Raw genomic sequence first — 25,103 nt, forward strand, 5'->3', positions numbered from 1 at the left:
ATCTGACTCTTGATTTCATCTCAGACCGTGATCTTGGGGTCATAAGCCCCACATCAGGCTCAGTGCTGAGCATGAATCCTGATTAAGATTCTCTCTCCTTCTTTCTGCCCTTCTTTCCTGTTAGTGCTCTCTCTCTCTCAAAAATAAATAAATAAATAAATAAATAAATAAATAAATAAATAAATAAAGTAAGTAAGTAAGTAAGTAAGTAAGTAAGTAAGTTCAATTTGTTGAGTATCTATTCCTTAGGAGGAAACTTTATGTTCCTTTACTCATGTCCCCATGGAAGAAAGAATTATTTAGGAGAAATAACTCAGGTCTCTCTATCTCCTTTCTTTATATCACATATTTCCATATGAGAAAGTGTCATTTACCTGTCAATGTGGAAAGAAGAAATAGCCTTTTTCTCTGGGAGAAGCATATCTTATTTTCTCCTCAGCTACGAGTAAGTGTTCTATCAACAATGGAGACGTCTACCATTGTCCAGTTCTACCTGTGACAGATAATAACTTGATAAGTAGTGGAATGTGTATGTGTGTTGGGAACAGGAAGGGAAAGTTAATGGAAGTTTTGAGTATTTTCAAGTACATTTGGTAACAGATCACAACCTTGTTCTGCAAGCAATTTGGCATGATTAATAGTGATAGGATTGGAAACTTGCTAAATTAATATATGCAAAGAGTACCAAACAAAATATTTTTGATGTGTAAATGTTAGCCCCTGTCACCATTATTATTATTATATTGAGCAACATATTTTGATCTCCATATATCTCAGTCTTTTGCCTCAACTGGTTCCATTAAGGAGGGTAAGGGAGATGTGTTGTTATTGATCCATTGAACATCAGGAGAATCGTTACAAGCTCTATAGTAGAGTAACCCTAGGGGCACCTGGGTGGCTCAGTCGGTTAAGCGTCCAACTTTAGCTCAGGTCATGATCTCGTGGTCCATGGGTTCAAGCCCTGCATCGGGCTCTGTGCTGACAGCTCAGAGCCTGGAGCCTGTTTCAGATTCTGTGTCTCCCTCTCTCTCTGATACTCCCCCATTCATGCTCTGTCTCTGTCTCAAAAATAAATAAGCAGTAAAAAGAAAAAGTTAAAATAAAAAAAGAAGAGTAACCCTAAAAAAACAGAGAGAGTAGATGACCTAACCTTGGAATCTAATATATATCAGCTAGATACAAGAGCTTGTACCCTTCCTTATTCCTCAGTGCCTCTCAGAAGTTAACTTATAATGAATCAAAATACAACTCAAAGTCTCCCCCCCCCATTATATAGTAAGAGCAAAAACAACAACAAAAATAAACTCTTTTTTCAGATATTTATGTTGTGATGGATTCTATCTGAAATGCCAGAAGTTGTATTTTTCCATTTAAGACTTCAAAAATTTAATAACACTCAAGAAAAAAGTTAATGACATTCAGCTTAATGGACATGAAAACAACATTGGCACTTGTGTCACCACTTTCACAAAGCTATTTTTTAAAAATTAAAAAAAAATTTTTTAAGTTTATTTATTTTTGAGGGAGAGAGAGAGCGCGCACAAGCAGGGGAGGGGCAGAGAGAGAGAGGGAGACACAGAACCTGAAGCAGGCTCCAAGCTCTGAGCTGTCAGTGTAGGGCCTGACACAGGGCTTGAACCCACAAACCATGAGATCATGACCTGAGCCAAAGTCAGACACTTAACAAACTGAGCCACCAGGTGCCCCTATAAAACCATTTTAAAAGTGAAGTGATGATATTGTTTTCTTCTGGTGTCCAATATTAAGACAAAAGTTCAGAATTCAGATTGATGTTAATGTTTTTCAATGTATACTTGTTGATGTAATGGGTATAGACATGATCAGTTATCATTTACAGTATATTTTAATAATGCCTTGCCTTTAAACATTAATTATCATGTTACTATGATCATTTATTTTTTCAGATTTTGCTCAATGTTCTTATAAAAATTGTTAAATATTCTATTCCAATGTTCATTTTACTTGTTTTATTACTTGGCTTTGAAGTTATTCAGTTGTACATCTCTGCAGTAGTCTTATAAGTGCTCCCCACATTGTTCTTTTTTCAGGTCCGTTCAACAGCTGTCATGGTAAGTACTGCCTCCCTATTGGTGCATATGAAAAGTTCTTGTTGTTTGTTTTCTCCAATTAGGAAAACTCTCCTTCAAAGATAAAGTAAACACTTAAAGCGGTGCTTTGTACATACCAAGCAATGAATGATTTTTATTGTATTAAATTAAAATGAATTGAAATAATGCATTTTGCTGTCTTCTTTAATTTTTTATTTATCGGGAAACACATTTACCTGTGAACCTTGTGGGACCGGCAATTCTTCCAGTAAAAGGGAGTAATTTATGTTTCTTCATTTCCCAGATTTCACATCACTCAGAAGCACATGGACAGGCTTTCAATGAGGCATCCATGAGAAGACTCAGTGGGATGTCTGGCAGTTTAAAGCAAAGAGAGAGGAGATCAGGAATTTGTAGGGACGACCTACAAAACCACCAACATAAAACAACCTTTCTAGTTTTATGTTTCCCTTTGTCAAAAAAAAATGAACTATCTAAAGTATAATACAAACATGTGATCTCTGTTTTGGCAATTTCTTAAATATCTTTTTAGCTCTGTCACTCTGGACTGATATTTCTGTTTCTTTATGGTGCTATCACATCACATGACACAAAGAGAATGTGCCAAACCAATCTATATATGCAGTTGAATAAATGAAACTAAATCCCGTATGAAATCATCTTCAGGGAAATGTGCCATACATAAAAGTATTCAGACTCTCTGATAAAAGACGATTTTATTTTCTTAAAATGAATGACACTGTTTAACCATGGGATCAGTTACACACAGATATGCTTATAGTTTATCATCACAGGATAAGTGATCTTTTTGGTTTGTTATACATACAAACACACACAAAAATATATATTCAAATCCTTGGTTTATCATCCCAAGTGTTATATTGTGGAAATAAATGTAAAAAGAAAATTGTTTTAAAACTAAGTATTACATGTTTTAAAGCAAATTTAAGGAGTATATTGCAGGAATTTGTGTAAAAACTGATACAATGAAAAGGAAAATTTAACAGCCACATTAAAGGCTATTTTTGATATTAAAAAGAAAGCAGTGGCAGCTTTAATTAATCATTAGGGTGAAAGAAAATTCTGTGTATATTTTTTACCTATTTTTGGTACCAAAGATACTGAATTTTATATGAAGGAAATATTGATTAGCACCACATTTAATATAAATTCATTACAATACTATTTGCAGCTCTCGTGCAGAACCATGAAGAGTAAGCCTGGGACTGTGAATACATTTCAGGACAAGAAGAAGAAAAGGAATATGAAGAAAAAGCAACCCGACTTAATGAAAAATGCTTAATGTTCTCATTCTGATTGTATAGGCAGATTGGATGGTCTTATTTTAACACTAGTGTGCTTATTAAATGCATTAACCTCAGGTACCAAAGCAATATTATATTTATTTCTTCTTTTTCTGCTCATCAAATATTACTCCAGTTATATATGACAGGGAAGATATGGGCAGGCAAACTCTGAAAATATGGTACTTCTGTCAAATGTCTTTTAACTCAGGTTCCTGTCATTTTTATATTTATATTTCATATGCCATGCAAAGTTTTCTTGTGGGACTGTCATAAACTACCCGTGCTTATTTCTCACATGAGCTGTGATCAAAACATCAACATTTTGCCAGAGGCTTTTATTTCAGTTTGTTTTATACCAACTAACTTCTTCTTTGGAATCATTACAAAGCATTAACGGAACATTCTAGAGATGGGTTATGCACGGCATGCTCACTGATGATATACTAAAATGCCACATATTATCATTTTGTAACTGGGTTTTAAAGGTTACCGGCAAGGTTGTTAAAGGAAAACAATATAAAAGTTAAGAGAAATTGTATTATGTTAGTTTTTGAGGTTTTTTTTTTAACATATAGCGTAGGCTAGAACCTTTTTTCCTAAGGCTTGCCATTTTCTCTTGAACTCTTAAATATATTTGAGAAATTTATGATATGAAGAATCATGAGATGTTTAGCAGCTACAGATAAATATGTGAAGGGTGAATATCTAAGAGTAAATTGCAAAGGGCGAGAAGCCAAGCATTAGCACAGAAAATGTAAGAAGTTAGATTTGAAAATACTGTAACTATAATATCGTAAAGGGAGAAGGAATAGCTTGCAGCTAATGTTAAGCTTCTGCCATAGCTGGTCTTCTTTTAAATTTTTCTCATTCGAAGTTTTATACTTCAATTTACACAGAAAGTAAAACATTTTCAATGTCCATAATAATCATAAATTTCAAAAGACACAGCTTTTTAAAGAAAAATGCTTCTTTTTAACAAACAAAATGTGTTTTCAATTGAAATCTCTAGTTAGAAAAGATTTCGCTCCTTCTCTTTTGACATAAAATTTCTACTTAAAGCAAACTGATGGTCAAAGGATGCACTGAATGACATGGTAGAAAGGACACCACTAATATTTTTATAATATTAAACAAGTCAATTATATATAAGTCTCACTCCTTTTTTTTCTTTCATAAAAACAAGATAAAAATTAACACAGTGGTTTTCAGTCTACTCATAGGAACATCTGTAAGTATTCAGAAAACATTTTATTTAAGCAACCATTGAAGCTCAGTACTTGGCGAGGTTCATGATCATTGATTGCTGCTAGTCTTTGGGCAGGAGAGAAAGGCCAAGGCAGACACCAGTGGAGGGTGAGTTGCTTAAAGATGACAAGAATTTCAAGTCCCATGGCCTCAGCGATGGTCCCTTGAGGCTTCCCGGTTCCCCCAAAGCTAGAGTTTCTTGAAATATTTTGTTTGGAAGATGGAAATCAATTTTCTGAAATAAAGCTAGATATTCTCTATTTTAATACTCTTTAGTGATCATTACAATTCTGACATTCTAGAAATTAACTTACTGATCAATTATTCTCTCTTGACCATAAGAAAGCTATGTTATTCACAAAACTTTAAAACCACTAAGAGTAATTTTAAACAATTAAAGAATTCAGATTGATAGAACACTGAAATACAACCCACTTAAATTATTAAGAATACTGTGGTCTACGTACCTAAAAAGGAATTGAAAGTTATCTTTGTACAACATAAATTATTGGCAGTAGGAGAAAAGGTATGTTTGGGAGTAAACATTACCCAACAAATTAGTGGGACAGGCTTAAACAAAGAACAATAGATATTGAACAAGGAGTTAGTTTATATAGGTAAGAATATGATCAAACCCTAATGCCTGGGCCAGAGCGTACGTTCATATTGAGAAAGATAATATAACGCTTCAGGGCAACATGTATCTCCTTCTTTAGGAAGAGAAGTAGCCCTAAGAGTTAGCAAGATTAAAAATATAGAAGAGGATTAACTCTGAGAATTTAGCTCTGGGTTTCTTCAAGTATGATCCATATGCTCTCAGGAGTAACGTTTGTTAGTAATGTAGGTTTCTAAGCTCACCACTTGCGTCAGAATGTAACTTCTTTTTTATAATTGATTAAGCTTAGGTAATGACTAAAACAGAGTAGTGGGGAAGCCTCAGTTATCACGTGACAAGTTTTATAAATAGTTTACAAATTGTTAAGGAAACTTGCTAAGGAAGAAAAAAAAACTTTAGAGAGGAAATAGCAAAAGAAAATCCACAGCGTGGAGGAGAAGCAAGTTTAATGTATGACAAGAGAAGAAAAATACAGATAATCCAAGGCAATAAATTTGAATCACAGGGATGATAAATAGAATGTACCGGATCATGAAAGAAAGGACATATGCCTACGGTTCAAAGAGTTAATACCCTTACTCCCCAAAACAATAATCAGAGGACTAAATATAATACTTTGTCTTACAAGTAGAAAGTGGAAATGAAATCAGATAACCCCTCAAATCCTGTAATTTTATTCTGTCCAGTGATGGGAGCCACAAAGGTTGCTTATTCTCATACTGCTTTCTAGGCTTTCACATGGCAAATGTAAGAATTGGAAGAATTTTAGAGAGGACAGAGAAGAAAGGATGTGTGTAGAAAATGAGTAAAAGAACTGGAGAGAGTTGGAGCTCCTGGGTGTCTCCGTCAGTTAGGTGTCTGAGTTCAGCTCAGGTCATGATGTCACAGTTTGTGAGTTCAAGCCTCACATTGGACTCTGTGCTGACAGTTCAGAGCCTGCTTTGGCTCTGGAGCCTGCTTTGGATTCTGTGTCTCCCTCTCTGCCCCTTCCCTGCTTGTGCGCTCTCTCTTTCTCTATATAAATAAATAAATAAATAAATAAATAAATAAATAAATAAATAAATAAATACATTTAAAAAAGAAATGCATTAAAAAAAAGTAATCAGAGGGGCGCCTGGGTGGCAGTTGGTTGAGCGTCCGACTTCAGCCAGGTCACGATCTCGCGGTCTGTGGGTTCGAGCCCCGCGTCGGGCTCTGGGCTGATGGCTCAGAGCCTGGAGCCTGTTTCCGATTCTGTGTCTCCCTCTCTCTCTGCCCCTCCCCGGTTCATGCTCTGTCTCTCTCTGTCCCAAAAATAAATAAAAACGTTGGAAAAAAATTAAAAAAAAAAGTAATCAGAGAAAAATGATAGTCGACATGGGAGATGATGCCATTGTTTACCATTCATCCACTCTTCATTTATTCACAAGTACTAAATGCCCTTACTCTGCCAGGTAAAGACAGAAACTACAGAGGGGAATAAAGCAAAGCTCTTGACATCAAAGTGCTTAGTTTTGTGAGCACTTGGTGAATTATAATGGGGACAGTGGCAATTAATGTTTTGGGGGTAGATCAGCATCTGAAGGGGAACAGGTACATCAAAGAAATAGCTGTTCCACTTTAAGGATAAAACTCAAATTTTAAACTTGATAGCTAGACAATAGTCCTGAGAACCCAGCTTTGTTGAGGAAGAATGCAGGTTGAGTGAGAGAACTGTAGGAGCTCCACTGAAGTGCAGCGATAGGGCAAGTGCAGGGAGAATTCAGCATAGGGAACATGTTAGAAGACAAATCATAAATATGAAAAAAAAAGCCTGTAGAGTCAATTGTTTCATGAAAAAATGTGCTTAAGAGTATCAAACATTGCATCTAAACTAAAAATTGCTTATTTTATTTCACACTAAGGTCGCTAGCAATCTTAAAAATAACCCATTCAGTATAGTGGCCAGGGAGCATTGTAGAGAATATTAAGTAAGAACTGAGCAGCTAATGTAAACAACTCTTCTATAAAATTTAAGGTGGTATCAGAGAAATGACTGTGAAATACAGAGGATAGTTGATGCTTTAGCTATAGGGGTTTATAGTATAGGGAGAGAGAATAATGGGTGAATCAAGGACCTCAAGCAAACAAGGTACGGGACCCAGAGCATAAGGAAAGTAATCATCTAGACAGTAAGAGAGAAATGTTCTTTGATATTTTCATCATGACAGTAGGGGAAGAGATCACAAGATTTCTAGAACTGTGCTGGTATAAGTATGAAAGAGTCTCAATTTGATGGTTTCTATTTCTGTTTCAGAAGTAGTAGAGAAGGAGGCTCTCTTCCCAAGTGAAGGGAATGGGAAGTTGAGGATAATTGAAACATTTTGAATTAGCTACTGTGAAGAATTATAAAAGGGAGTTACAGAAGTAGTTTTAAGGAGCATTGAGAATTCCATTGAAGCAGATTACATAAAAGTACTGTAACTTGTGAGGAAAGTATCTGTCACAAATGATGGATAGAGTTAGGATGAAAAAAGAATTTGGGGCATTAATTTTGAAAGGGATAAAATGAAACAAATATTCAGTTAAGAAACACTGAAAGGATGAAAGTTGCCTTCAAAAAATGTGCCCAACGCAAACTTAGCTAACTAAAATTTTACTGAAGGGTAGTCCTAAAATCAACTTGCTCCGTGGAACTCATTGATTGAACTTGCTGGTTCAAGCAAAAAGTCATTGAATTGGGCAGATTTATTGAAAAAAAGTCAAGGATTAAAGCCTGCTGCCTTAGACTGTGATCCCTGGAGTTGTGTGCAAATGGTGTATAAAAATTGCTCCAGAGAGATAGGCTTGAAAAGAAGTTAGGGAGTGTATCCATCCAGGTTTAACCAGCAAAACAGACCAAGTAGGAGGTATATGTTAGGAGACTAATGGCAAAAAATCAACTTAAGCAATTGTGGGAGCTGGCTGACTAGTCAAATTCAAAATCCATACAGCAGGCCATCAGGAAGGGTAGGCTGGACCTCTCAATACAGGCTGAAGCTGTTGTCCAGTGAGCCTCACTCTGTTGTGAACACTTTTTAGCTAATTGAATCAGGCGCAACCAGATTATGGAAGATTTCACCTTACTAATATTCTATTGATTATGGACTTTAACCCAATCTTTAAAAAATACCCTTGCAGCAACATCTAAATTAGCATTTAATTGAATAACTAGGGACTACAAAACACCATCATTGGAAGGTATGATTGGACTGGACACACCCAGTCCAATGGAGGTTGTAATGGAGGCCTCAGTCCTTCCTCTGGGAGCTGAGCTCACCCTTCAAAGTTGTCCCAGTTGAGGCATGAGTGTAAGGCTTTTGTATTTCCAAAGACTCAAATAAATTCTCAGTATTGACCATTCTGAAATTGTCTAGAGAGATGGTGGGTTCTTTTTCTTCAGCTAAATAATTTGCTCTTGGTTCTAGAAACATAGGATCATTTGGTATAATCTATATTCAAATAAAAAAAAATTTCTCTTCCCATTCTTTGTGACTTGATTATTGTGATTCACTCAGCAACTGCTACTCCTCATTTCCTTTGATGTCTTTGAAGCTTTTGCAGATGAATCTTAGTGGATAGGAACTTCATGTTGATGAGGAAAATCAACAAAACAATTCATTATGTAAGTGACTTTTTCATCTGAGCTGAATCTATCAAAAGGCAGATATTTCATTACTTTCATCATCCTTTTTCTTTTTCTAATAATCATATCTGGAAATAGCCAATCATAACAGAAATGTCTACAAGCACACTGGTGAAATAAACAACCATTTAACTATCTTAGTAACCTATGAATTCACTGTTTTTTGCTAAATATGCTATTATTTTTATTCGAAGTGTCATTTAACATTAACTTTATATCTTTTGTCTAAAAAAATCCATGTTTAGGAAGTTTTCTTAAAAACACAAGAAATGTCTATATAAATATCCACACAAGGATGTACATACATAGTTCTAATAACAAAGCCATGATGCTCAGTTCCAACTCTCTCGTCTTTCAACTGTGTCACATTAGAAACGTAGCAAAACATTATTTAAAAACTTACAATTTCCTTTACTATTCCCAAACAGCCCAAATCTCTCTAGATTTTCTTACCTTAAACCCCAACATGACTGTGGTACTCCGTCATAGTCATAGCCCTTTGGTTTCTTGTGGTCCCTTCGTTCATTCTCTCTCTTCTATTCTCAGCCATGCGTGGTGTGATCCTTATCAGTCATGGTCATATTCTTAGCCTTTCACAGTCTGCCAAGTAGGATCGCACTGTCCTTAATGGCTCTTTCTCCCTCGAAAGCACTATTCCCAGACACTAGGAAAGTCAGGCAATGGTAGAGGGGTTATGTTCATCTTTATCTTATAAGACACAAACACTGTATCTATATCTATCTATGTATCCATGCATCTACCTACCTACCTATCTACACATAAACTGGTCAATAATTAATGAAAATGAAGAGAATGTTTATTTGTGAGTGAACTTTATTCAGACATTTGAGTCATTAAAGGAGAGTGTTTGCTGATTCCCAAAATATTGGTGAAGGAAAACAGTTCAACACAATTAATGTTTTAAGGATTTGTATAATACTGAAAAATAGCAAAAGGACGTACATAAAAACCTTAAGAGACATTATTGAAGACAGTAGGATGATGATTAGTTTTGTTTTCCTACATATTTATCTGATTCCCAAGATTTTTTAAATTGAGCATGGGTAGATTTCAACAGGGCAAAATATACAAATTGATCTCATATTAAAATGAAATATACCCTATTCCAGAAGACAAAAGGAAATAAATATCCAAAATAAATTAATGCTGAGATATGTTTTTAACTTATTAGATCTGCCTCAACTGAAGATGAGGTTATACCCCCAATAAACTCATCATAAATTGAAAATATCATAAGTAGAAAATACATTTAATACACCTAACCTACCAATCATCACAGCTTAGCCTCACTACTTGAAACACCATCAGAACACTTGCGTAGCCTACTGTTAGGCAAAATCATCTAACACAAACACTATGTTATAATAAAGCGTTGAATATCTCATGTAATTTTATTGAATACTGTACTGAAAGTGAAAAACAGAATGGTTGTGTCTTCGTTGTTTACCTTGGTGATCATAGGGCTGACTTGAAGCTGAGGCTTGCTGCGGCCATCCAGCATCATAGGGTATGGTGCCACCTATCTTCTCTCTAGCCCTGGCGATCAAATTCAATATTTGAGGTAGAATTTATATTAAATGCATATCACTTTTGCACCATTGTAAAATTAAAAAAAAAGAAAGCCAAACCCTCTTAATCAGGAACAGTTTGTACTCAAAATTTCTTACATTGTAAAATAATATGTATTTCCAAATAGTTTATATTTTAATGTTTAATATTTTCTGAAAACATCATTATGAAACATTTGTTATAATTTCCGTCTTTTAAAATATTAGGTCACTGTAACTATCTTTCTTACTCCGCTAGACTCTAAACTCAGTCAAGCCATGCACAATGGTGTACAACGGCCAGCAGAGAACAAACACACACACACACACACACACACACACACACACACACACACATATACATATATACTTTTTTTCAAGGCAAACATCCCATTTAGTATTGATTAATTTACAGTTGCAATATTCCTGATTCCATACCACATTTTTAGTTACACTTTCATTTTGACAATCATGTTTATCCTTCACCACTTTTTCTTCTTTGCATCATACCTGTGGAATCGATTATGCTCTCCTTAGTAACAGCTATTGTTTCCTGAATATTCAGTCTTTACATGTAGCCTATTTTCAGCATTTGAAAGATGATAGATTGTGCTGAATTGTGTTAACTTACGGCACTAAAAAGGTTTATCAAGTTTCTCCTGCCCCTTCCTCTGAATCGGAGGAGAATAGAACTCTCCCCGACTCTACTTCTGTGTCGAGGTGTAAATATTTAAAAAACGGTCTTTCCAGATTATTCCCATATTGCATATAAAGCCAGCCACAGCGTGGCTTTGGAGGTATAAATTGCTTTAGCTCCTTTATGTTTATCTTCTTAGCATTTCCCCTTGGTTATATGCACAGAAACTAAAATAGAATGTGCTTGTTTTACAAGTACATCTCAAGCTATCCACCCAACTCTACATTTCCAGGTAGATTGACACCATAAACCATTACTACATAACATTTTCAGGCTGCCACTTATAAGAAACATTTTACTTTTTTTATACCTCAAAGTAGCTTAAGTCTAAACACACTTTATCATTAAAATTTAGTTCTTTTTCTACTCTTATGATTTTGGTGTCTCCATTTTGATTTGAGTCAAACCCTGGTCCCTTCATTATCTTGGAAGGGGAATGAAAAGTTAAGGATAGGGAATATGATTTATTTTTTAAAACAGACAGAAGAAAAGATTTATCTTCCCTTGCTTATGCATTCTTTGTTATAGAGACTCTTCTTCTAAGTCAACATTGTTTGCAGATAGGGAAACAGCAAGTAACTGCCTGAAGTCATGCTCTAATGAAATCATGACGAGAAAAGTGACTCTTTGGAATAACTGAAGGAAGTAAAAAGTGCTTGAGGAGACCAAAAATATTTTTTGATAAAAATTAAAAAAAACACACAACCAAAATCTCATACACACACTGTTGGAAAAATATAATTTAAAACAAAATATCCTGCCAAGCTATAAAACCTCTCCACAAAGGCAGAAGAGAAAGAAAACAGTTGCATTATTGAATAAGCATTTAACCAGAAAGTGACGCACATCATAGACAATGCACTAAGAGGCAAAGACAATAGTCAAACATTTACATACACACTCTTAAGATAAACAATAACGGGGCAGCACCACTTGTCACCCATAGTTCATCCTAGATTCACCTTGTCATTGAGGTGACTGTTTGTGTTAGCTAATTGGCTTTATCCAAGGAAAAATAATTTCCTCATATCTTTATGGCAGTAGGTATTTTTGCAAATTGCAGCAAGGCCCCCACCAAAGTTAGATTCCTACCCTCCCACAGAATATGGGAGGTTAGGAGTGCTGTCTTCCATGATGATTGCATTTCAAAGGTCCTTGAGAAAGATATCCCTTGGTTGTAAAGCTGGCAAGAGGCTTATTTAGCTCTTAAAAAGATTTATATGTACTTCAAAGAGGCAGAGACAGAACAATTAATATATTTCTAATGTAAATGGTCTAAGAAAGAGAGGTAGGAGAATTTCTTTCCTTATTCTCAACAGGGAGAATTAAGGCTCTTATTTTTTAATTTATATTTGCCCTCACAACACAACACACACACACACCCCACCACCACCACCACCACCACCACCACCACATACAGCATATAGAAGTTGACGGATTACAGGGAATCGTAGAATAGCATACAAGTATGTTAATTGTTTCTCTCGGGTTTCGCCATGCTCTTAAGCTTTTATACCTTTCCTTGATAAAATGCTATCAACACCCTTTAACTACTCTTTTAGATAATTTGCACTGGTCACTTCTACAGATACCACTGCAAAGATTAAAGAGGTCTTTAGACAGCAACCTCTGCTTATTGATTATCCTGTGAAGTAACCCATCCAAAGCATCTCACACTCAGCATGACATTTCAGCTGTTTTATAAGATACATTTTATGTCTATGGAAGAGATCTCAGGAAACCAGCAGGGAAGTGACTGATATGCACAGTCAGTTCAACAATTTTTTCTTGGGCAGCTTGTCTATATCATGAAGTCAGAGAAACTTCCCTCTAGACCATTTCCTTTCTGGAATCTTTCCATATATTCCACTGCTATTTTGGTCCCAACTATTTCCCTCGTAGACATCCGACAATTTTGAGCTAGCTATTCTTTGGTCTGTGTATGGAAAGTTTTAAGTTTGTTTCTTTTCTCGACTCCCTGCTTGCATCCTGCTGCTAACACATTTGGTTATTAAGCAATTACTGTTGATTGATTCTGTTTATTCCAATATTTTCCTTTCTAACTTCTGTTAGAAATCTCATTCCATACGTTGTGACTTGACTCCATGTTTTATTCAAAGATCTCAGATTATTTCCTTTACTATTTCTTTGTGTTTCATGACTCAATATTCATTTCATTAAACCATTAGAGTTCTGAATTCTTTGCATTATCCCCAAAATACAATACTTATCATTTGCAATGGAAAACAGTTATTAAGGGTAGTGTATAGTTTTATACTAGGTGGAGAAAAGAACAAGATAAAGCATATCATAAATTCCTAATTTTATGACCAAACTGGGCCTGCCTTTGCCACAGCTCATAAGATAAATCCATCTCTCTCCATCCATCCAAAACATGAAGAGACCCTACTTAGAAGTTAGGGATGGCTGGGGCACCTGGGTGGCTCAGTCAGTGAAGCGTCCAACTTCGGCTCAGGGGCCCCGTGTCCTGCCCTGTGCTGACAGCTCGGAGCCTGGAACCTGCTTCAGATTCTGTGTCTCCCTCTCTCCCTGCCCCTCCCCCATTCGCACTCTGTCTCTGTCTGTCTCTCAAAAATGAATAAACATTTGAATTTTTTATAAAGAAGTTAGGGATGCCTTGTGGAGGGAGAAGTGAAGAGGCAACGATATTTTCAATGAAGTTTTGAAAATAGGCCACAATTTGTTTGTCACACTGTGCACTAATTTCATTAACTACAATTCACAAATCTTACTTTTGTCCTATCGTTCTATCTTGAATAATCAAATAATAGGCCCAACAAGTGCTCCAAAGTCCTACAATATAAAAACTAAACATTTGACTGGATATTGCTTTAAAAACACAATTTAACTCTTCATAGTATATATTTGCAGAGGTTAGGAGAAATGGTCTCACTGTTTTTTTTTGTAAATGATTAAAGTTAGTGGTGTCATTGTGATTCTTTCACAAGAACATACATTATACAATGAAAATGAAATTCTCAATATTTTTTCTTTCTGAAACATCGTTATCGGTTTTCTCCTTAATGTAAAAGAAATAATGTTTAGCCTTGCCAAATTTCCTCCTATTCCTTTTTGCTTGCCTCTTTCAAGTGTCTCTGGAAAGATATCAGGCTTCTGTTTATTGCAACTTAGTCAACCTGTATATACTTATTTTCTTCCAGTAGTACTCCAGGTACTCCAAATCAACACTGGTCAAAAAATAACCATTTTCCAAAGAATATAAAATTTGCATTTCAAATACAAATTGTTAGAAAAAGAAACACCTGCTATTATTTTGATACAGCCATGTAAGTTAGTTTCATTGAGTTTATAAGGAAGGAACGTCAAATATCATTTAGAGCTTTGAATTTCATATAATTTTTTCTCACTGCACACCATTTCCCTCAAATTTTACACAAAATGAAAATAAAGAAAAAATAAGTATCAAAACAGAGATTCAAGCATTATGCAAATCATCAGATATAGGTGCTGAGTTAAAGCACAAGAAAATGGGTAATCATAACCTTTTGCTTTTCATAAATCTGATCAAATCCCATTGAATTTAATTTTCGGGGACTGTCTGGTTTCAGTTGATAATGAGCAAGCCATAGTCCTGAGCTTCAAAATCATTATTGATTGTCAGAGAGTTGAATTAGTCTGACTGAGTCCACAGCAGTCTGGTTCAGAGATGTTTAGATAAGGTAATACATTTATAAACTCATTGGACTGAAAGCTATTGTACTTTCAGGAATTTCAGCTTCAAAAATATTCATTCTTTATTCAGCTATTTGTCAAAATAATTCTGGATTGCTCTTCCCTCTTTTTCCCTCTCATTTCTTCTCATCTGAGTTAGATACTGTGGTGTATGTGCTGTTGAAATAAATTTGTCACTCCTTCACATTACATAATATTCACTTAGTTTTAGTAAAACTAGGAAACTCCTTATTCTTTTTCAAAAATGTGGGTGATGTTATGGACCACTAGTTTTTTTTTTATTTTATATTTCCCCTTCCCTGCTAAAAGAGTTGGTACATCCAGTGAATCTTTGAATTTCAACATCTAGTGAGGGGGATATCAATGGGCAGAGGAAATCTTTGAACTTGGGCATTGTGACAGCAACGAAGTTGATTTTGATCCAGCAACTGCATCATTTGAGACTGATTTGAATCAACAGAAAAATCATGTTGAGAATACAGAAACATTAAGAAATTTAATACATATTTCTGAAAACGTAATTTTAGGAAAAATTGCATTATAAGCGATATTGTCTCTGGACTCATACATATTTTATTCAATAATATGCAGATGGTAATCTTTTATAAAAGGGTTTTCAGACTTGAGGAGCCACAATTAGGCTATCTTCTCATATAAATTTCTAACTCGGTGACATAATGGCCAAAGAACAAAAACCACGTAATACTATTTGAAACTATAAATCAAGCTAATATTTTCAAATCAATATTGGTATCCAACGTAACTTTATATTAAACATATAATTTCAGAGCAACTAAGTGGTTTTTCCACAGACTGAAAGAACTCATTATTTTGGCATTAGCTTGCTCATTTTAAAAATGAATAATAACTAATAAGTATGAATTCTAAGCCATCTCACATCTTACTAGGGCACAGATATTTTGCTGTACTTTTTGGAAGGCTAGGACACATTTAAATCAATCTGTAAACCTATGTTTTCTCACCTTGTTATTTATCTTCACTAACTTTAAGAAGCACATACATAGTGTGTAAAAACTTCTTCAAAAGCCATTTTTATCACTTTTTTCCTAAAAAGTCTTTAATTTTCTGGTACAAATTATTTCTTTTTGTGGTCTTCCCAAGTGATATTGTAAATATCATAATTTTATATGCCTGACTAGTGTGAAATAACAAGAGTATGATCCCCAATCAAAGAAACAAAAGCTTTGGACGCATTGAAAGGCTCTGATCAAACTGATTATTTTCTGGAATATAATGACAAAATACTCTTTCATTAATTAGACAGTGGTTTGGTAAAAATTTTATAGACTTTTAATGATTTATGGTTTTCCATGTTTTCTTATGCAACATCCCACCAAACTACAACTTTCCAAAAGTTGTAGTACTGTGTACGTTTTGGTATGACAGAATTTGCGTTTTTTTCCTTTTTTAATTTTTTCCCTTTTTTGAGAGAGAGAGAGAGTACACATGAGCAGGGAGGGGCAGAGAGAAAGGGAGATAGAGAATCCTAATCAGGCTCCACGTCCAGCACAGAGCCAGATGCAGGGCTCGATCTCACGACCATGAATGAGATCATGACCTGAGCTGAGATCAAGAGTCAGACATTTAATTGGCTGAGCGACCCAGGCTCCCCAACAGCATTTTTATTTTAAAACCAGAATTGGACTTAATGTGGCTTTCTTTCTGAAGCTAAAATTTATGCTTTATGTATAGTTTTATGACACTGATATCCTAGTGTCTCATTACCTTTAATCAAAAGTAATTACAGTCTTACTGAAAAGTAACTTATGTATCAAATAATGAAACTCCAAGTTGTAGTAAAAGTGAAAAAAAAAAGTAAAGGGCAAAAACACCTTGCTTCTTTGATTAATGCTTTATGGAATAGAATTTGTATTTAATTAGAATGACTAAAGACCCTTTTTTGGCAATGAGCTCAAAAGAAGCAAGTGTAATTGTTAGATCTCTTGGTTTTTGTCATTTGTTTACATTGTAATATCAACTAGGTATAGTATGTTGATATGAAATACTTCTGAAATACATACTCTTTTTAAAAAGTGGAACTTATGCAAAAATTACATACTGCTAGATTGGGTGTTGAAATGACTGGTGTGTTATATTTTTTAAAATCTTCATTTATGGTCAGCATAAATTTCCTTTAATTTGTTAAAGGATTTTAATTTTGGGGTTTCCAGTAGGATTTCATTTTGGGGTTTAACATGTATGAAGCCAGTATAAAGTTTTACAATTTGGTAATTCTGGATTAAGTCTGGATTAAGATGAAAATTGAAATGCAAAGTTTACAGAAGAAAATTAATTTTCTTCTTCTGTAATGTCTAAGTCTTTGTCCTCTTCATCATCTTCTGTTTGTTGATCCTTTTCTGAGTAGACAGGTGGCTACATGTCCTGTTCAAGATACAGACTTAGCTGACAGTAATCTTTCAAGAGGCCACTTTGAATTTGCTCTGACCAGATTTAAACCTGAGGAACAATCTGGTGGTACGGACAATTTTGGAAAAGCTCTAAATCTTCCTCAATAATCTTTCGTATGTTTTGGTAAGCAGCAGTGTAGACCGTGAATGCTTTGCCAATAAATAACATTTCAATAATGATCTAATCTGAAAATATAGTCTTTAGATCCTTACTGCTTTTCGAAATTGTCAATAGTTTCCTCCAGATGATGAGCTGTTTGGGTAGCATCCATTGCAGCTCTCTCTGCAATTCAGTTTCTGTCTGTGAAGTAACATGCGGAGCAGATGGGTTTTGCTGACATGTTCTTTCTGAGTTAATTGTTTAGCTTCTCAATTCCTTGCTGTTAATGTTGCTTTGAAGTCATTTCCTTTCATTCTCGAAATCGGTCCGTAAGCTTTCAAAGCTTCAACCACTTCAGCTTCAAATCTTTCAACCTCTGCTTGTAGATAATGCTCAAGTTTGGCAAACTCCTCAGCGAAGTTTTTCAGGCCCTGCTTTAAATGTGGGGTCTCTGCAGAGGCATACAATTGATTTCATTCACCAGTAGGTCTGCTTTGCCTCACAGTCTGGCAGTTTTCCGCACATAAGCAGCAAAGATTTGGCACTGCTCTCCGAAATGCTTCTCCACATTTGTGAGAATATCTTACAGTTGTCTGGTTGGAGCGGCCTGGTTTTCCAAGCCCCGCCTTCACACCTTGCCTTGTGCTCCACTGGGACCCTGGGCTGGGGCCTTTGACCTGGGTGTGTGCTAAGGGGTGAGTCGCCCTTCCTGGAGCCCTTTTCTTTTATGTTTTATTTTCTAACTGCTTCTTATTTTGTTGTAGTAAAAAATACAACATATGAAATTTATCATCCTGACCACTTTTAAGTGTAGAGTGCAAGTGATCTCTAAAACACTTTCATCTTGCAAAACAAGCTCTAAAACCATTGAACAACTCTTTCTCCCTCTCTCTCACCTCTGGAAACCACCATTCTACTTTCTGTTTCCAAAAAAATTTTTTTTGACGTTTATTTATTTTTGAGAGAGAGAGAGAGACACAGAGACAGAGCATGAGTGGGGGAGGGGCAGAGGGAGAGGGAAGCATAATGTGAAGCAGGCTCCAGGCTCTGAGCTGTCAGCACAGAGCCCGACGACACGAGGCTCCAACTCACAAACAGCAAGATCATGTCCGGAGCCCAAGTCAGACATTCAACTGAGCCACCCAGGCACCCCTCTGTTTCTAAGAATTTGACTACTTTAGATACCTTGTGTAAGTGGAGTAGTGCAGTATTTGTCCTTTTTGTGACTGGCTCATTTCTTTTTAATGTTTATTTACTCATTTTGAGAGAAAGGGAAAGCTTGTGCTGGCAAGACTAGGGAAGGGGCAGAGAGAGAGGGAGAGAGAGAGGATGACAAGCAGGTTCCACACTATCGGGACAGAGCCCTGTGCAGGGCTCCTTCTCACAAACCGCGAGATCATGACTTGAGCCAAAATCAAGAGTCAGATGCTTAACTGATTGAACCATCCAGGTGCCCGTGACTGGCTTATTTCGCTTAACATAATGTCCTTCAAGTTTCATGTCCTAGCACGGGACAGGATTTCCTCAGTAACATTTAGAATGCCATAATTACTTTGATGTATTTCTTAAAAAGTTATTTAAGTAATTCAGAATTTTTTTTTATATTTTAAAGCAAAGAAACATCTTTGTAAATGATACCTAAAAGAGAACACCCATTATATAAAGCCAATAATGATGATCATTTACGTATAACTTTGTTATGTGCAATTTTATTTAATAATATTTTTAAAAAATTAATGAGTACAATGAGTCACTAAAATTATTATAATAATATCATGACACAGCATGCTATGAATTCACTTTTTCATTTGAGTTTTACCTCCTGTTGTGTGCACAGATAGAGCAGATGCTCTCAAATATTTACTTGAGTGCAGGTCACATGTATTATAATGACATATTTGATTGTATGGAAAAGACTAAAATCATTTCCCTCCTAATAGGTGAAATATTTACAGAAAATGGTTGCATTATGTACGTGCTAAATTACAAATTAGCTAAATTACAAATTAATGAATTAAAAAAAATATTCCCTGTGCCTAAAACAATAGAAATAGTTGATAAAAATTTGTGGAGAGCTGGTGCTTGGTCATCTGTAGGGAACAAAAGAGACAGATCTCAAACTAATTCTTGTTTCTAGCCACGGTGAATAGCAATAGTATTTATTTTTCAAGAATAAGAAACTTATAGGAATGTACAAGTTTTTAAAGGGATAATAACTTCAGTTTGGAAAATCTTGGGTTTTGGAGATCAGTTGAGTGCTCCAGGTGGAAATATTTGGCTAAAGTTGTATGTATGGATTCAGATTTTAGGAGAGTTATGGACTTGGAGATATTGATTTGGAAGTTAATACAAGCAAAAAGTCTACATAATGAGAAGGTAGAGTCCAATTGTCTATGGAATGAGCCTAGTTCCTAATCACAGTTAATTTATAATCTAGTCAAGAATAATCAAGAATTGACTACGTATTTCAAAAGAACAAGTGAACCAAACTTGTGCTGAAATACTTGTAAAGCCTCTATGGAAACCAGCTTGAAAAAAATTTTATCTCGTAGGATAAACTGAAAGTAGAATTTAGCCAAATTTTTCACAATAGCTCCAGTTATCTTTCTAAATACTTTTGTACTTAAAATAATTTAGTGCCTTCCTACTGTGCACAGAATATTTAAAATATGTGCTTGAAATACTTTATGTAGATGTCACTTATATATTATTTATCTCCCTGTATTATACATATTTTTTATCTTAGTTTTATTTTATTTTTTTGCCTTCACAAATTGTGAGATACTTGAGGTCAGGGACAAAATTATATTCCTAAGTGCTAAATGTCATTGACTTTATTTATAGTGAAACTTCTTTTTGAAACCCTAAAAAATGTGAAATTGTGACTGACATCCAAGATATGTTTACTGACTTAGAAAGTGACCTGAAGATGAAAGTCTACTGATGTGTGTTTGGCACCCACCAACTTGTCGCTGCTGTTGCTGGTCTCCCAAGTAATGAGCAATAATGATTTCTCCATCTGATCAGTCTTCCTTGTTGTAAAGTCGCTTCCTGATCTGCAAGGACTATAGCGTTTACTCAGTCAGACAGAACAGAGTTTAACTGATTATTGTGTGCGTGTATGTGTGTGTCTGTGTGCTCTGAATTGAGATTCACCTGGGCCTGGAGAAATGATCTTATTTAGTGTAACTATCTCTTCACAGACTTGGGAATTTCAATTCCTTTGTCCATGTTTATTCTAGTCTTTCCATCTTGCAAACAGTATTCTTAATAGAAAATTTGAAGCACATTTAAAGATGACTGCTTTTATTCTTTCTATATCATCTTTAGTTGAGATATCATTTGTCCTACACTTTTTAGCTCTTCTTCTTCTTTTTTTCCATAACATGCTTCACAAAAGGGACTTTTAAAAGGATGTTAGTATTTCCTACACTCCTCTGTCATTTAGGTTCAGATTTTTCTGAATCTCTTCTTAAAGTCTATGCTGTTAATTTGTCTTGGGTTTTACATCACAACTGCTGTCTTACATACATCCCTTTAAAACTGGGCTTGCCAGAAAATAATCTTTGCGGCTATATGAATTTCTTTAGATTCTTCACTATCTTTTGTTCCTGTTTTACTTTGTTTGCTTGTTTGTCTGAGTAGGAAGATTGAATTAATCAGAAACAATAACAGTAAAGTCCTTGTACCCTGAGGCCTAATAGTAACTTAAACCCCTGCCAACATCTGAATCTAAGCCTGGTATTTGGGCATATTTCACCTAGGTAAAACTTTAAATATGCACTTTTTAAAGTACATATCCTTACTTTCTCATTTTGGATGATATATAGCATACTGCTTGTTAGAAAAGGTTATTTATAAGATTTTTAGACACCTGCAATGCAATCTGCTTGAGGATTATTACAATAGCCTGATTTAAATATCAATTTGTCAGTTTGAAGAATTAGATTTCTACAGTATATCAAAATTGACTTCTGGTTCTTAATAAGATGACAAACTAGTGTGGGCTGCTGATTCCCTCTTTCCAGTGTAACCCTAGAGATGCTGTAGGTGGAAGACTGACAGACTTGAGATACTCATATAGATTTTTTGAAAAAACACTAAAGAAATGGAAGTGTCACAGAGGTATAAAATGGCAGCCCAGAGCACCTAAGGGACCATGGTTATTTATGGGAGTCTGTGGGTAGAGCCATTTTGTTATACAAATTTTGGACCCTCCCATTACTAAGTCCCTCTTTTTCCACCCTTTTACCACTGAGAGGCAGAACAATAGAACTCAGGTTCTCTGAGGGATGGATTCAGTGGGAGAGACTAATAATATTTTATGAGGATCTTATAACCAAAAGGATATTACTGTGCATGCTCTTGATACTCCTTTCTGAGCCCATTCCCACGGGACACATAACCAGAGGAATCTGCACTGGAAGTACAGAGAGCTCCCTGGGAAGCAGAATCCCCTAATGGAAAATAAATGGGTGTGAAGCATTGGATGGGAGCTTGTCAGAGAAGCTTTCAGAACAGAGTTGTGTCACTGTCCCACCTTCCCACATCAGCAGGATTTTACCTGGGATCAAATTAATATGAGAGAAAAGCAAGATTCAAGAAAAAAAGAAATCATCAGGGAAAAGTGGGATTTTTAAATACTGGTAAAAGAAAGACCTATTCAATAAAATACAACGTCTATAAATATATATTTAAAAAGGCAATAAGGGTGCCTGGGTGGCTTAAGCAGTCGGTTAAGCAGTTAAGCCTCTGACTTTAGCTCAGGTCATGATCTCATGGTTTGTGGGTTCGAGCCATGCATCAGGCTCTGTGCTGACAACTCAGATCCTGGAGCCTGCTTCGAATTCTGTGTCTCCCTCTCTCTCCGTCCCTCCCCTGCTCTCTCTCTCTCTTTCTCTCTCAAAAACAAACAGTAAAAAAAGTTAAAAAAAAAAAGCAATATAATTCAAGTATGCTCGGAAGTTTTAGCACGTTTCCCAAAAAATGATAGATTTGGCAGACAAAAGATAAGCAAAGTTATTGAAGATTTGAATAATTAATAGTTAGAATTAATAGCTATATATTTATGCCAACAGCATGGGTAGATTTATTCTTATCGTGTACATTTGAACTTGAGAAAATTAAGCAACTATCCGCTCATAATGGCACCCCCCAAGAACCTTATTTATAAGGTCCAAAAGAAATAATATCATATTTCATAACCAAATAAATACTAGATATCAATAAGAAAGGATAAATTAAAAACTAACAATCATAAAACTTGTGTCTATAAAAAATACAATACAATACAAAAAAATAATTCTTGAGTTAAAGAGAAAAATCAGGAAGTAATTATTTAAACCAAAAAACTGAAGTTCAAATCAAGCCTGTAAACCAATATCAAGTAATTAACCTTATTTGACCCTTGAGCAGAATTTAATATCATTGAGAATTTCCTTTTTCTTGAAACACAACTCTTTCTTTGGCCTCTGTGACAATAGCTTTGTCTATCTTTATGGCCTGTTTCCTCAGGTTCCTTGCAAATTAATCCTTCTTAGTCCTCCCATGAAATGTTTTAATTCCTCAGGATCATCCCAAGACCTTATTCTCTATTTTTTCTTTTCTGTACTCTTAGACATACTCATCCATATACTTGTCTTTAATGATCAAATGCTTACAAAATACTTCCAAAATACTTCTATTCTATACCTTTCTTTTGAGTGCCAAACACCTATGTACCAATTGTCTATTTGACATCTCTGCTTGATTATGTAAAGGCAGATGTAACTTAAAGAAGACTCCAAAGAATATCCTTGTGACCTTTATCCCTTAACCAGAGTCCTCTTTAATGATGCTGTAAACAATGTCCAATATATCAATGTTATATTAATAAAACATTAACATATTGATATGATACTAGCATCTTGTGCAGTATATGTTCTCTATACTCGATGATATTTTTTCACAATTTATTCATATACTTTCATGTAGTCTTTTCAACACTCCATAACCTGGGTTATTAATTGTAATCAGATCTTAAAGACTTAAAATTATTTATAGAGAAATTTTGTAATTTGCTCAAGCTCACATAATTAGGAAGTCACTGAGATGAGCTACAAACCCAAGTAATCTGACTTCAGAGCCTTCACCACAATCTCTCAGCACACATAACTGAATCCTGCCAAGTCCAGCTGAACAATTTCTGAGTCCTGCCTATTCTACAATATTCACTAAATATCTGTATCACTGACAGTACTTAGATTGTTGTAACAAATACCCCCCTAATGTGAAATAGCTCAAACCAACTCAAAAAAATATTTTGTTCAGAAAATATTCCCAGATGGGACACACCTGGTTGTGGATGACTCCCTTTCATTCAGTGGTTCTGAGATGCAATCTCCTTCTGTCATACAGCCTTTGCCTTTCCCTCTGATTGTACTACAGCTGTGTCAGGATGGTAAAAGGGTGAGAGCATAGTGGGTACATGTTGGCTTTTTTTAATGAGCTACTCTTGGAAGTGGCTCATGTCCCTTCTGCACAAAGCCATTATTTATAACTCATTCAACAGATAACACTCTTTAGGTAACTGAGGAAAGGGTTGGGAAATCTACTCTCACTGTATACTATTCTTGCTCTTGTATAAAGCTATCGTCACTTTTCACATAGTTTACTTATATAGTCTCCCAAATATCCCTTTTGTATTTTTCTTGCTCTTTTCTAATTTGTTATCTACTTAAAACCTAACCTGATCACATAATTTTCTTGCTAAAACCTCTTCAATCCTTTCCATTGCTGTGAGAAGTCCTCAAGTCTAGCAAGCCTTGGCCTCCACTTACATTTCCAACCTCATCACACTCCATACTCTCTTTTTTTCTGAACTCCAGATGTGCAGACTTATCTTTGAGTTTGTAAACACGACTTGCTTCCTCTGGCCACCGATAATCTTTGTACATGCTGATTCATCTCCCTACCATGCTGTCCCAAGTCCTGACCAGTTCTAACTCATTTTTCAGAACAAATAAACACCTCACTTCCTTGGGGAAGCTTCCATAACATTCCCTTTTTGAAGCACATCCAAAATTTTGAAGTTGGTTTCTCTCATATTCTTACTGCATATTTAATGTTCTTTTCCTACATTATAACACTGCTTTAATTCTAATAGTACGTATTAACATGCATATTAGACTACTTAGGGATGGACATATAAATATCTGTTCTTCACAAATTTTTCTGTCATTCTAGTGCCAGAAAGTATAGTTTTTCTCTGGGGTTAAATGTAGGATACAGAAGTGGCCTTCATGAAAAAAAAAGTGTATATCAGAATAAGGGGAACTATTCCAAAAGGAGGACACACCCAGAAATTTTAGCAGGAATTTTGTGGCAAGATTCTAAATTGTATGGGTATATCAAAAATTATGTGTATGGGGTACATTAAGACAAAACAGATTGTTGTCAGAGTTTGCTTTAATATCTGGCTCTTCTAACTTCCAAATTTTTGTTAAGTTGATCACACTCTCAAAGAATTAGTGTGTGATTTTTAAGGTGCATTTTAGGGGCGTCTGGGGGGCACAGTCAGTTAAGTGTCCAACTCTTGATTTCTGCTTAGGTCATGATCTCACGGTTCATTAGATTGAGTTCCATGTCAGGCTCTGTGTTGACAGCACAGAGCCTACTTGGTGTTCTCTCTCTCTCTCTCTCTCTCTCTCTGCCCC

The 25,103-nt window shown here is 35.4% G+C and overlaps 1 pseudogene; it reads right to left on the reverse strand.

Annotated features, from left to right (window-relative positions):
• Nucleotides 1-17,097: 17,097 nt before the first annotated feature.
• On the reverse strand, nt 17,098-24,344 carry LOC101100533 (annotated as a pseudogene).
• Between the last annotated feature and the right edge of the window lie 759 nt (nt 24,345-25,103).

This window comes from Felis catus, chromosome A1 (genome assembly GCF_018350175.1).
Source record: "Felis catus isolate Fca126 chromosome A1, F.catus_Fca126_mat1.0, whole genome shotgun sequence".
Classification (NCBI taxonomy): domain Eukaryota; kingdom Metazoa; phylum Chordata; class Mammalia; order Carnivora; family Felidae; genus Felis; species Felis catus.